Below are 15460 nucleotides of genomic sequence, written 5' to 3'. Positions count from 1 at the left end.
GGGTGGTGCCCCAACTCCCCGATTGGCCCTGCTCTGTGCGTGACAGGGGGGAGCTCCTCAACCCCCTGATCGGCCCTGCTCTGTGCGTGACAGGGGGCGGTGCCCCAACTCCCCAATCGGCCCTGCTCTGAGCCCGACCAGGGGCTGCACCTAGGGATTGGGCCTGCCCTCTGCCACCCGGGAGCAGGCCTAAGCCAGCAGGTCATTATCTCCCGAGGGGTCCCAGACTGCGAGAGGGCACAGGCCAGACAGGCCAGGCTGAGGGACTCCCCTCTCCCCCCCCCCCCCCACCCCGAGTGCACAAATTTTTGTGCACCGGGCCTCTAGTATTATTATAAAAAAGAAATAATCTGATTTAATAAGCTCAAAAAATAAAATTCAAATCTCAGGGTATAATAGTATTTTTATCTGTTTTTCATTATGTAACAGAATAATAGTTCAGTCTACATTTAATATGCAATATGCTCTAAATCTTTTTTCTTTAATAATAAATATACTTCAATACAAATATCTATCCTTTTTCAATGAGAGCAACAAAAATTTCCTTTTTACATATATAGTGAGTTTAAAAAGGATAAGGGATAACTCTTATATAATCTTTGCTAATACAGTGATCTAAAATGAGAATTATTTAAAACATGTAAGGTGTTAAAGTGATTATCATATAACATTTTGAAGATATCATATCATATAGCATTATGAGGATTTCATAAATTCAATAAAGTTTCAAAGGAAGTTTGTAGGTAATGGGTAGCCACTGAAGGAGGTTGAGCCAGAGAGGAATGTGATTAGATTTGCTTGATACAAAGATCCTTTCAGAGCAGCGTGACAGATGAATGGGAAGGGAAGAAAGGTAGAAAGAGATGGGAGTAGAAAGCAAGCAAGGCCATGTGAGAGGTGACTGAGTTCGAGACTTGCATGGCTGATGGGGAAGGGAGCAGAAAGTGGATTCAAAAGCTACCACTCAGGGGTAGAAATGATAGGTTTAGAGAGAGAGAGGAACAAAGGAGAGGGAAGGGCCTACGATGGCTTGGGTTTCTGATTTGCAGTCAGTGTAGATGGTGGTAGTGAGCCCTGGGGTCCGAGCTGGAAGAGAGGAGGCAGCAAGAAGGGGGTGGAGGGTAGAGACATGTTTTTTGTTTGTTTTATAAATTTAATTAATATTCTTTTATTAATTAATTCTTTTGTTACGATAATGTTCAGGATGACTTGGGTTTATCCTAATGACTACAGACTTGTTGCAGAATCATATTGTTTCCAACTCTTAGATGTTCTTCCAGGTACTTTATTTAACTCCAGTTGCTTATCTTCTTCAACAAGAATAAGCTTATGAATTTCATTTCTTGTCTCTTCAGAAAAAACACCACCACCACCACCACACACAGTAGCTCTGAAAGATTTCCCCACATCTCCAAAAACACGAGAAGTATTTCTTCTCTTTCCCAGGAGCTTTCTATAACTTGCTTTGAAGTCTTTGTTATCAGACAAATTAATTTAAGAGTCTCTTCAGGGCATTAGATTTGGAGTGAACAAACTTGTATGTTTTTGCTGCTAACTTTGCTGTGTTGTGTTAGGCAACAGATGACACCTCTTTGGAGCTATGTTTTTATTCTGCTAATTGTAAAATGAAAGGATTGGATGAGATCAGGGTTTCTTAAATTAGGGCTATTGGCCTCATTTCAGGTGATGTATGATGCACTTTTCTACAAGATCCACAGCTTTCATCAGATTCTTAGGGTACTGGGAGCCCCCAAAATGTTAAAGAAAAACAAAACAACACTGTTATGATCATTTGACATGAGGACTGGATTGCTTGCCATAAAATTCCATTTTTTGATGGCAGTGAAAATATTCCACATAATGTAATATGGAATTTTTTTTAGAGTAGGCTTATCATGTTATAAATTCATTCATAAGGCTTTTAGTGCCTCTCTGGTCTTCTAAGATGCCATCCATAAAACCCCAGCATCTGCTTCCTGAGGGAACAGAGGGAGTAGGAACATCAAGTGAAGTTAGGTCACCAAAGGGAGCATTCTGTGTGTGGTCAAACTTCTGCCACCTGACTCTCCAGACCAGGGGCATATTTAGAATTTCTTCCCTTCACTCATGCAAACCACAAGAAAGAATGTTAAACCTTGGCACAGCCTTATGAAACAGCTGCCAATGTCTGTCCTCGACACAGAAATTGGCTGCAAAGTACAAGTGTGGGCAAAACTGGCCAAGAGCTTTTCTAATTCAGACAGACGAGTGACAGTTACGGAGATAAAGCAAATGAGATAAAATGAGAATGAATGTTGACCCTCGAGCTATTTTTAAGTCTGATCTTTAGCTAATGCTTCAATAAACTAACCCCAACAAATGTCTTATATTTCAGGGAGCAAAATTACTTTTTGCTGCTAAATAACTCAGTAAGAATATACAGAGATTAGCTTCATTGGTGTTTGCTTAGTTAATTTATAAACATGGTTTAGTCTTTAAAAAATTTATATAGAATCTACATTGACCTGAATCATATTTATGCTATTCCCTCACCTTGACTTCCCCTTATATCCTGGAAATCATTGATTCTCAAACTATTCGACTTTAAAGAACCCATTTTTGTTTGTTTTATTAAATTTTAATTTTCTTTAGTCCATCATTGTGTCCCTCCTCTATATGTCTAGTAGGCAGCTTGTTGCAGGTCCCACCACTTTAAATTCAGCAATATCTGATTGGTCTGTAGCTTGTGCAGTGAGGTAAGTCCACTTACAACTTCCGTTGGATATTGCAGAAATATGATTTGCAGGAATTTTTGCACTATTAAAACAAGAGGATGTTGATGTATGACAGTGATAGCTGGCCCATGGTTTAATAGTAATGATAAATAAAACAGTGCACACAAAACAGCAGTATGTTAGAATTCAAGTGCAATAACGTGATTTTTCAAACTTTTGAAATTACTAGTAAAATAATAATATACAAAAGTATTAATCTAAGAAAACTATATTAAAAAGACTTTCATGCTTTGTAATAAAGTCTTAAAAACAAGAAAATCTCACATGTGTTCTCCAGTTTGAATCTGGATACTAAGCCTAAGAAGAAATAAATTGATCAGTGATTATTTATGTATTAAAAATTCAGGCATGCATTTTTAGTGTTACATTTGTATGACGGAAGTAGTTAGACATGATATACTCTTAGTAAGCATCCATTCCCATTCAACATATAATATATGTTGGGAATCAAGCCCATAAAATTTAACCAGTGCTCAGTAAATGTTTATATTAAATTCCAGGAAATAGAAATCTTGAGTTCTGTTTTTGTTTGGTTTGGGCTCACCCCATAACAAATAGTCGGGGGAGGCCACTACCCACTAAGAAGTTATTTACCACTGCTTATTTGTTGGATTACTTTAGCACACTAAATCACCTGAGAGCCACTTACCATTAAACTTCACACAATTTACCCAATAAATGGCTTTCTAGATGCAATTGTTTCAAATGCTAGTCTATAATTATAATCTTGAGTAGCGTGGTTAAATGTCTAGCTCTGCCACACACAACACAAATCTAATTGGCATTATTTTGATAAAAGTTAAAAATACAATATAGGAAGATATTGTTTATGCTTGACATTTACTAGTAATTCTAGTAGTTGCTCCTCAGGTCTGCCTGATGAGTAGTTTAGCATGTTAATCTAAAAGTAAAACAGTCCAAGTGAGACACAACAAGCATTTATTTGTGATCAAGAATAGCAGTAGGGCAGCACTGATTCAGGCAGAAATCAAAGAGTGTTCAGTTATGGGGTGAAGGCAAGAGGGTTTTATGAGGAACGGAAGGGAAATAATTACATGAAAACAGAAGGAAGGAATTTCTATTGGTGCTAATAAACTAAGAAAGGAATTTCTATTGGTGCTAATAAGCTAAGTTATTCTTTAGCTATACATGGTGGTGCCAATTTTAAACAATGCCCTTAATTTTCAGTCCTTGTAGTCAGGATGTCTGCTTTCCTATTAGCTTTACAAACAGTTATTTGGAAGACAGTGTTGGTTTGGCTCAGTCCAAAGGCTTTTTGCCCAGTTCAAATCGCCCAAAGGTTCAAGCGGCAAGATGTGCAGGGCCTTTCTTGTGGGATGGCGGCTCGGACTCCATTTTGAAATTGTTCCATTTATATCATTTTTCTTAATCACAACGAGGGAAGTTGGAAAGTTCAAAATGAGGGAGTTATACTGTTACTTAAAATAAAAATATTATTACATAGTGAATTTATCAAAAATTCTTTATGTTTTTAAAGAAAAATTACTTAGTCTTCTAAAGGCTTAGGTTCTTCCTCTATGAAATGGACCTTATAATTTCAAGGACATGAGACTAATGAACATACAACTAAGTGAATGTAAAGCCTCTTGTATAATACCTGCTGGCTATCTGTGCTAAAGTGAACAAATTAGCTTCCTCTGTGTGATAAAGGTTTAAGAAACATGACTTGATAACATATATGTCTGTGCATTCTAATTATGGAGTTTTGCTTTACTTTATACAGTAAATATATTCTGAAAGATGGCTAAATCAAGTTTTTGAATTTTAAAAAAAATGATGATAAATTACTTATAACAGGAGTCCGCAAACTTTTTTCTGTGAAGGATCAGATTGTAAATAGTTTAGATTTCACAGGCCACATATAGTCTCTGTCCCATATTTTTTATTTTTCATTATTTACAACCCTTTAAAAATATAAAAACATTCTTAGGTTATGAATTCAACAAAAATGGGCCACAGAGCCAGATTCGAATAACTGTAATTTACTGACCCTTGACTTATATTAATATTATAAATATAGTTTGAATACCTCACAAGTAATTTATATATGAAGAAATTATAAGAAAATGGCAGTGAATCTTTCTGGTAGGTGAATAGAGCTTTAATTTGTATTCTATTGGATAAGCTCAAATTTGCATTGTTAGTTTTACTTAAAGCTAAGCATAAATAAAAGTCAGGTAAACAATCTACCAAGTGCTCATTTGTCCTAGAAGCTGGAATTCTAAATATATAAAATCCAAAATATCAGTAATTTTGATAATCAAGGTGATCACAATTAATCACACCAGAATATATGCTGAAGAATGTGCAACATTGGTTTTGTTTCTTTCTGAAAAATGCATTGAACTTAGGAAGCATATATTAGTTAGAAACTAAAAGCTCCTTTAAGATAGAAAATAAACCCAATTCATATTTCTGCAGATATTTTGAAGAAAATGTTATATATAACAATATATTTATTGAGTAAGTAGTATTGGTGCTGCACAAATAAAAATCAAACTCTTAGAGGTCAAGATAGTGGTTTTTTCCACACCCCTACTACAGAGTGTGTGTGTGTGTGTGGGGGGGGGGTATAATTTAAAATATGAATTTTTACATATTCAAAATCTACATTTAATTTATGTAGACTATTAATCAAAGAAAAAGAAAACTGAGTTCTTCCAATTTGGGCTTTGGTCCATTGATGATTTCAGGCAATGGTTTCTAGTTTTTTGAAACTCCTTTGTCATATTTGTTACAGACCCAAATATCTCCTGCCTTGGAAGAGTCAACAAATTAACAAATAATATGATTTACTACCTTTGGTTCTTTTAGGCATTAAGAGCATTAAGAGCACAACACCCACTCACTGACATTGTCCTTTTTACCATTCTGAAGTCCTGCTGGGTCTCTGACGTAATTCTCAGAACGCACGTATTTGTTTTTTATTAGTGATTAGAAAATAGCACCCCTGGTATTTTCTCACAGCATATGGTGCTCTGAGGAAATGTTGCTGACTGACAGCCTTAACTTGCAACTTTTTTCCTTTGTGGTTTTTCTTTGTGGTGGTCTTGTTCTTTTAATTATTTATTTTAATTCTAAAAATAACAAAATAGAATGCACTTCCTTTTCTATAGCAGATTTTTAATGTGAGATGCAAATTACTAAAAGGCGCTGGCTCATACTTTCAATGTTTGTCAAAGGATTTGTTCAGGTTCAACCCTAACATTTTGCATCCTTAATAGTGGTGATTTATTTATTTATTTTTAATCCTCAGCCAAGGATATGTTTATTGATTTTTTAAGAGAGAGAGAGAGAGAGAGAGAGAGAGAAAGGAAGGGAAGAGAGGGGAAAGAGGGGAGAGAGGGGGAGAGAGGGGGAGAGAGGGGGAGAGAGAAAGGAAGGGAAGAGAGGGGAGAGAGGGGGAGAGAGAGAGAGAGAGAGAGAGAGAGAGAGAGGTTGCCTTCCATATGTGCCCCAATCAGGGATCAAACCTGCAACATTTTGGTGTACAGAATGATGTTCCAACCAACTGAGCCATCCCACCAGGGTATCAGCAGTGATTTTCTAATGAATGGAATCACTCCAACATCGCCCCTGAAGAGCCATTCTATTCATTTTAACAATTTTTGCTTAAAAAGATGGAAGTTTTTGTTTTAATAGTTAAAATAAATTTTAAAATTTCTGAAAGTATAGAGGAAGTTTAAATTGAGAGGAAATAAACTATTAGGTAAATCCTGCCTCCTGCATGCCCCCTACTAGGGATCTTATATTTCTATTGACTTTAGTCTCAAAATTATTGAGAAGTGTTTAATTCCCTGTGTGTCATATGGTAAAATGATTCCTTAATAGTGAAAATTTTCACTTCTGAACACTCAGAAGCATACATTCCTATCACGTGTACTTTCAAGTGCTTCACACCCAGAGAGGAAAATTGTCTATAGATGTGTTTTGGGGGTGTGTTTTTGGCTTGTTTATGTTGCTTTATTTCTAAGATGGGATGATGGTTTTGGCTGTGATGGTAATGATATTGATATGGACTTTGTATATAGCTTATGAGTGCTTTGCACTCATAAACATAGCCAGTTACAAGATAAGGAATATCTTTTATTTTTTCAAACATCATTTTTTTAACCAGGAGCTTCAAATACAGTATAAGACTACCAGCTACCCAGTTATAAATGTTTACTATAATTTTCTATTTATATATTTCAGGCATTTATAATTCATCTTTAAATCATCTTGGTGAGCTCTTATTACAATCCTGTCTGAGCAGAAAGCATCTAAGAACTAGAGTTGAAACTCATTACTATTTGCTCTACTGATTTATAAAGCATTAATGTGCTAACATCTAAAAGTGCTTAAAACCACATTAGAATTTAACACAGGATAGGTTTTTGAATTATACATTATTCTCAAGAGTAGATTTATTACAGATCTATGCTTATAAGGTAGACATTGCATTTTGAATAGGCTAGGAAGGTAGCCAACTAAATTGAAAATATTAGCGTGTGTATACAAACCTAGGGAAACTTGTCCCGAATTTCACTTTCCTTTAGGAAATGGGGACTGTTTTGGAACCATTGTTTGCCCATGACTAACTTAAAATTCAACAGTTTCGTCAGCATTTATGTTTAAATTACCAAGCATCTCAATGTGTAAAGTCTTTCTCTCCCTATCCAGTGGTTCTCAACCTTCTGGCCCTTTAAATACAGTTCCTCATGTTGTGACCCAACCATAAAATTATTTTCGTTGCTACTTCATAACTGTAATGTTGCTACTGTTATGAATCGTAATGTAAATATCTGATATGCAGGATGGTCTTAGGCGACCCCTGTGAAAGGGTCATTCGACTGCCAAAGGGGTCGCGACCCACAGATTGAGAACCGCTGCCCTATACAGTCTCTATAGTACAATATGGAACTTTATTCTTTAAATTAGAACCTTTTCCCATTAAGTATGTTCCTGTATTTAAATTGCTATAGAAACTGAATGTTTGAACTTGGTAGATGAACATGTGCATATTTTGTACTCTGTGAAATCTAGGCTTGCCTGAAATTACTCATACCAATGCTTTGCCAGAGTTTTCTTATCAAGCAATTTCAAATGCAGTTAAATAAATAATCTTCCTAACACTCTGGTAATAATAATTACTCTCTGGGAAGGATAAGAATTATAGTGAATGCTAGAATATATATGGTACCTCTTTAGTATGCCCTTTAAAATGAAATGTTTTAATATTCATACTTACATAGCTCACGTAAATCTCTTGTGTTTAATATTTTAGATTTGTTAGTCTTTGTAGAAAGCTAAATCAAAAGTTCTGTACAGCTGTTAGCTCATTTAGGGTCTATTTTTTAAATCATTTACATAAATTAGAGAAGAAAAATATAGCAACATTGGTTTCTTGGTGTTTTGCATAAAATTCAGGTGTCAAGTGTTGATAAAATATTAAAGAAATTGTATAATTTAAGCCTACATATCAAAATTATTTTTGTACATTGTTATAAAATAGTTTACTTTTGCTTATAAAAGGTGAAAGAAGATAAAGGGGCTTTGAGGGTACTCAGCCCAGACCAATAGTTAATGGATGGATGACTTTCTTCTAGGGCACATTTGGTGCAAAACCAGGAGGTAGCCTTGATTTGTTCTGATTTCTGCTGTAGGACCCCAATGACATAGCAGTGGAAGATGCAGGAAATAGGGCATTAAAGGAACATGCGGGGAGGACTAAGAAAAGGTTCTTGTCCTCAGGTTCGTCACCAGTGTTGGGTATTAACATGCAAAATGTGCATTGGTTCCTCTTTCTAGTAAAATGTTTCATGCCTGTCTTTAGTGTCTGAGGCATGCTAGGTGCTCACAAATAGTTTCTAAAAAACTATAATGTTCTCAGCAGTCTGTGACCCTCAGATGTAATAACAATGCATTCTATTTACTAAAAATGACTTAAATTTATAAATAAACTAGAGGCCCAGTGCACAAAATTCATGCACTGGGGGGATGTCCCTCAGCCCAGCCTGCACCCTCTCCAATCTAGGATCCCTCTGGGGTTTGTCTCACTGCCAGTGTAGGCCCGATCCCTGTGGGTCCCTGATCCGGGACCGCTGGCTCCCAACTGCTTGCCTGCCCGCCTGCCTGACTGATTGCCCCTAACTGCTTCTGCCTGCCAGCCTGATCACCCCCAACTGCCCTCCCCTGCAGGCCTGATCACCTCCAACTGCCCTCCCCTGCTGGCCCGGTCGCCCCCAACTGCCCTCCCCTGCAGGCCTGGTCACCCCCAACTGCCCTCCCCTGCAGGCCCAGTCGCCCCTAACTGTCCTCCCCTGCCGGCCATCTTGTGGCTGTGGGCACTGCCATCTTTGAGGGCGTGGCAGTCACTTAGCATAGTCCCTCCTTATTGGCTGTGGGCGCCGCCATTTTTGAGGGTGGGGCAGTCAATTAGCATATTCCCTGCTTATGGGCTGTGAGCGCTGCTATCTTTAAGGGCGTGGCAGTCAATTAGCATAGACCCTTGTTATTGGTTGTGGGCGCCGCCTTCTTTGCGACAGCATGAGGGTCAATTACCATATTTCCTCTTTGTTAGATAGGACTAGAGGTCCGTTGCGCACTTGGCGGGGGGGTGGGGGGTCCCTCACCCGGCCTATGCCCTCTTACAGTCTGGGACCCCTTGGACGATGTCCACCTGCTGGCTTAGGCCCGCTGCCTGAGGGATCGGGCCCAAGCTGGCAGTCACACATCCCTCTGGTAGCCCGGCAGCCCTCGGGGGATGTCCACTTACCAGCAGAGAGCAGATCTAAGCTGCAGTCGGACATCCTTAGTGCTGCTGAGGAGGCGGGAGAGGCTCCTGCCACCACCACTGTGCTGGCAGCCATCAGCCTGGCTTGTGGCTGAGCAGAGCTCCCCCTGTGGGAGTGCACTGAGCACCAGGGGGCAGCTCCTGCATTGAGCATCTGCCCCCTGGTGGTCAGTGTGTGTCATAGTGACCAGTGATTCCCAGTCGTTCTGCTGTTAGGGTCAGTTTGCATATTACCTTTTTATTATATAGGATAGAGGCCTGGTGCACGGGTGGGGGCCGGCTGGTTTGCCCTGAAGGGTGTCCCGGCTCAGGGTGGGGGTCCTGCTAGGGTGCCTGGCCAGCCTGGGTGAGGGGCTGATGGGTGTTTGCAGGCTGGTCACACCCCCTTCAGGGTGGGGGTCCCCACTGGGGTCCCTGGCCAGCCTGGGTGAGGGGCTGGTGGGTGTTTGCAGCTGGTCACACCCCCCTCAGGGTGGGGGTCCCCACTGGGGTCTCTGGCCAGCCTGGTGAGGGGCTGATGGCTGTTTGCAGGCTGGTCACACACCCTTCAGGGTGGGTTGTAGCCACTGGGGTGCCTGGCCAGCCTGGGTGAGGGGCTGATGGCTGTTTGCAGGCTGGTCAAGCCCACTCCCAGTGGGGACCCTCACCCCATGGAGGTTTGGCCAGCCTGGGTGAGGGGCTGATGGCTGTTTCCAGGCTGGCCACACCCCTGGGGTACCTGGCCATTCTGGGTGAGGGGCTGAAGGCCGTTTTCAAGCTGGCCAAGCCCCCAGGCAACAGAAGCTCCCAGCCTCTCCTTTTTTTCTTTTTCTTTTTTTTTTTTTTTAATTCTGGGATTTATTTACCTTCTATAATTGAAACTTTGTAGCCTTGAGTGGAGCTCAGAGCTGGCCAGAGTGGGCAGGAAGTTTGGCTTCCTCCATCACCAGGGGCATCCTAAACCTCCTGCTTGCTCCAGCTCCGTGGCCACGGCCAGCTGAAAGCAGGTATCTGGGGTTTATTTATCTTCTATAATTGAAACTTTGTTGCCTTGAGTGGAGCTCAGAGCCGGCCACGGCAGGTGGAAAGCTTGGCTTCCTCCATCACTGGGGCAACCAAGCCTCCTGCTTGCTCCAACTCCGTGGCTGCCGGCCGCCAAGTTAGTTGGGTTAATTTGCATATAGTTGCTCTGATTGGCTGGTGGGCATGGCTTAAGGCATAGGAAAGGTACGGTCAATTTGCATGTTTTTTTTATTAGTGTAGATGTGTCCTGGATTATTGAAACAGATATACAAGAGATGCTGGGAAATAGTCTAATCTCATAAAAGTTTCCCTGTGAATGAGAAAGGGTGTTCTTACAAGACTGAGATAGAAAGGATTATATAAGGCTGTGGTGTTTGAACTGTGCTCTGCAGAGATATTGGTCAGATCCCTCCTGGGGCTTCTGTGGGTGGGGAGTGAGGGGCCAGAGAAGGAAGGTTTCTCTGCTCCCCCCCATCCTGGTTCTTCAACTGAGGCCATTCAACTCTGTAGTTAATTGTTTATGTCTCTGCATAGTAATTTATATGAATAAAGGAAAGTTACTTAAAAACCAGTCCTATAATGAATTGATGAATAACAACTATGGTACTTATATTTTCTTTTAGTCTGTATAGTATGCCTTCGGGTGTACTTTTTCAGGAGCAATAATTCTATTTGATATTTTTTATTTACAAATAATTTTAATGAGGGCAAAATCATAATAACCTTAAATTTAATTATGTCTGTGGGAAGTGTGGCTAACCAAACTGAGCCTGTTAACCATGGCACTGCCCTGTATTTTGAAACAGGTTTTCTGCTCTGTGAGAGCAGTGCAACTATAGATGGAATTCCAAGGTAGAAAATTATGCCAAATATCTAAGCTGGGGGTATTTAAGCTATATTAACTCTTAAGCCATATAGCAGATTTCAGTCTGGGTAACATAAGAGATAAATTTTTCATTCTTTCTTTTATTGATCAATTTTTGTGAAGTACCAACTATATGCCAGGCACCAGGGACATCTGAAGGCAGGTGTAGTCTAGTTGTGAAAGAAAGCAAAAAGCATCTGATATCCGTTATCACATTTCTATTTTATATCATTTTAGTATTATTTTTAGTATTAGGTTTTTTTTCTGAAAGATTTAAACTATTTACTAGTAAACTGTTTTAAACTATTTTAATTTAACATCCACCCCACCCCCCCTCGCCCAGTAGCATAAAGAGAATCAGTGATAAAAATTGTGGTGACTTCATAATATGTTATATTTGATCAGGACTTTATCAGAACTCACATTTAAACCTTAGAAAAATGTTTTTGTGATAGGGAAGGTTCAGGGGTGGACGTGTCAGGTTTTCTTCTCCCAGTGTTGCATATGAAAAAGAAAATTAGAATTCTAGAAGCTTACTGAGATACCCAAGGTAACAATGTTCTTACAGTGTAGCTCTTCAGCTTCTACTGCTTATCCTCCTCCTCATGTTTATGGCTTGGAGCATGTGTAGGATAGCAGTTATAATAAGCTTATGCACCTCATTGATGTAAGGTAAAACGTAAAATACAGGTTAATACAGGTAAATGTGAACTTGCAGTATAATTTGGATACCATCGTAAAAGCTCTTGAATGATTTGAAAACAATCTTGGATAGTAGTTTTTTTTTAAAATACTTCAAATTGACTTTTATATTTTTCAGGATACACTCAATGATAGTTTAAACCTCCTCCCCACCCCACTCAAGATATAGTACCTTATTCAGTTATACCTTTCAATAGCCAAATCCTTTTCTTGGGGAATTATAGATATTTAGGCTGTAAATGATTTGTCCTACCTGAATTATTATGGTAGTTGATAAGTAAACAGCAGATATTCTCTAGAAGTGATTATCTTGTTTTCACATATCTATCTTCAGCTGTAAAGAGTTCAGTTAGAGCAATATGTCAGATATACATGAATAATTGATATACTTTATATTCTATTAACTTTGCTTATTTATATAGCATGTTGGTTTTATTGTTGTTTTAATATTTATGTTATCTATTTTTGTCCCTTCAATAATGAATAAAGCTTATATAGTAAAATATTTTTCCTACAGAATATTTTTGTAAAGTTTTAATTAAGCATTAATTGTTTAACTAGCACTAAATATTCATATTTTTGCAAGATAATTGCAAGCATGCACTATACAATTCATCATGGGTTGGTATACTGTATGTGATATGGTAATGAAAAAGCTCTGAAATATTTATAATCTGGCTCCGAAATATTTATTAGGTTTACTCTGAAGTTATTTTTTCTGTATGAAAAGCTTATGGAAAATATAGATCCTCTAAAGCAGTGGGTATTCTAATGAAAAACTCATGTATAGTGTCAATCAAGGTTGAAGGGGAAATTAACTTCTTGTTGGATTAGGATGATAGAAAATAGAATTTTAATATTAGTGTTCCCAATCATATGCCAATAAAGGAGATTTTATATAGTTGTGTCTAAAGTCAAATTTCCTTTGAGTATTTAATTTTGAATGCCAATATGCCTTTGGCATTGTTATCATTACAAAAATCAATACATGAACCCATTTTTTTTTAGAAAACAAGATAGAACTATCTACACTAATAAAAGACAAAGATGTTAATTGACCATACCTTTGCTACGCCCATCAGCCAATCAGAAGAGTATGCAAATTAACCCAACAAAGATGGCCGTTAAATTTGCATACTGCAGGGGGGGCGGCACAGCACGATCCTCCTGCCCCACCGCCAGCCACCACGTGTGCACGGCCCAGCGGGCGGCGGGGCAGGGCGCAGTAGATCGTGATCCGCCCGCCCCATGCCCCGCCCTTCCACACCACCAGCCGGGCCTGCCATCCCTGTGTGTGACCTGTCCCGCCCCGCCACCCTGCTGGGCCTGCAGTCCATGTGCGCGGCCCGGCAGCCGACAGGGTGGGGCGCAGCTGATCGCAATCCACCATGCCCCGCCCCACCGCCCGCCGGCCCATCCGTGTGCGTTGGGCAGTGGGGTGGCGCAGCAGAAGCCTGCCATCTGTGACCCAGTGCGGGATCCGGGCCTGCCATCTGCCACCCGGGGAGCGGGCCTAAGCCAGCAGGTGGTTATCTCCCAAGGAGTCCAAGACTGTGAGAGGGCACAGGTCGGGCTGAGGGACACACCCCTACCCCCCCTGCCAGTGCACAAATTTTTGTGCAACGGGCCTCTAGTCAACACTAATAAAAGAGAAACATGGTAATTGGCATACGACCGCTACCCTTCCCATTGGCTAATCAGCACATCCTTATGCAAATTAACTGTCAGCCAAGATGGCGATCAGCAGCCATGCACTGAAGCGAGCAGGGAGGCTTGCTTGCTTCAGTGACTGCGGACTCCAACGTTCCCCGCCTAACTTGCCGCCTCTCAGCTGCAACTCTAAGCAACTATGTACTATGTTGCAAATAAGAAGCTAAACAAAACCCCAGAAACCAGCTTTCAGTCAGCCAGGTTCAGCCAGCCAGACCGCAACATTGTATCGGTTGGGAGCTTCAGTCACCCGCTTCCGGAAAACAGCCCTCAGCCCCTCACCCAGGCTGGCCAGGCACCCCGGTGGGGACCCCCACCCTGATCCAGGACACCCTTCAGGGCAAACCAGCTGGCCCCTACCCGTGCACCAGGCCGCTGTCCTATATAGTAAAAGGGTAATATGCCTCCCGGCACTGGGATCAGCGTGACAGGGGGCAGCGCCCAAACCCCCTGATCGCCCTGCGACTCTGTGTGTGACAGGGGGCAGGGCCACAACCTCCCTATCCGCCCTGCTCTGTTTGTGACAGGGGAAGGCGCCCCAACCCCCTGATCAGCCCTGCTCTGTGCCTGATAGGGGGGAGCTCCCCAATCCCCTGATTGCCCTGCAGCTCTGTGTTTGACAGGGTGCAGCGCACCAACCCCCTGATCGGCCTGCTCTGTGTGTGACAGGGTGCAGCGCCCCAACCCCCGCCCCCCCCCCACAGGCCCTGCTCTGTGTGTGACAGGGTAGAGCCATAACCTCTCCATCAGCCCTGCCCCGAGTGTGACAGTGGCGGCGCCCCAACCCCCTGATCGGCCCTGCTCTGTGGGTGATAGAGGATGGCGCCCCAACCCCCCTCCACGGGCCTTGCTCTGTGTGTGACAGGGTAGAGCCATAACCTCCCCATTGGCCCTGCCCTGAGTGTGACAGGGTGCAGTGCCCCAACCCCCTAATCTGCCCTGCTCTGTGTGTGACAGGAGGCGGTGCCCCAACTCCCCTATTGGCCCTACTCTGTGAGTGACAGGGGGTGGTGCCCCAACCCCCCAATCGGCCCTACCCTGAGCGTGACTGAGGGTGGCATCACAACCTCCCGATCCGCCCTGCTCTGTGCATGACGGGGCAGCGCCCCAACTCCCCAATCGGCCCTGCTCTGAGCCTTACCAGGGGCTGCACTTAGGGATTGGGCCTGCCCTCTGCCACCTGGGAGCAGGCCTAAGCCAGCAGGTCGTTATCTCCCGAGGGGTCCCAGACTGCGAGAGGGCACAGGCCGGGCTGGGGGACCCCCCTCCCCACCACCCCAAGTGCACAAATTTTTGTGCACCGGGCCTCTAGTATATAATAAAGAGCAAAAGTCCCTTTTCATTCATTGATTCCAACTATTTCCCATTCATGGTTATCGACATAAAAAAGGTTATATTATAGTTGAACATCTCAGTTCTCCTTTGTAAAATGTACCTTAATCTTATTTTCTGTACTAGAGTATTTCAAGAAATAATCTTGGTGAATTCAAACTTGACCCAAAGTATAGAACTCAGAGCTCTCAGATAGAGGGAATACATTTAGAGATTTTAGTCTAGACATAAATATTAAAATAATGTATGTACATACATACATAAATATTAAAATATTGT

At 41.6% G+C, this 15460-nt stretch overlaps 1 protein-coding gene across 1 annotated transcript in view; it reads left to right on the top strand.

Annotated features, from left to right (window-relative positions):
• CRPPA (CDP-L-ribitol pyrophosphorylase A) overlaps positions 1 to 15460 on the top strand; it is a 163949-nt gene that overhangs the window by 120259 nt on the left and 28230 nt on the right. The window lies entirely within an intron of this gene.

The sequence above is a fragment of the Myotis yumanensis genome, unplaced genomic scaffold, assembly GCF_028538775.1.
Source record: "Myotis yumanensis isolate MYYU_CA2020_CCGP unplaced genomic scaffold, mMyoYum1.0.hap1 SCAF_9, whole genome shotgun sequence".
Lineage (NCBI taxonomy): Eukaryota > Metazoa > Chordata > Mammalia > Chiroptera > Vespertilionidae > Myotis > Myotis yumanensis.
This window is presented reverse-complemented; position numbering and strand designations above follow the sequence as displayed.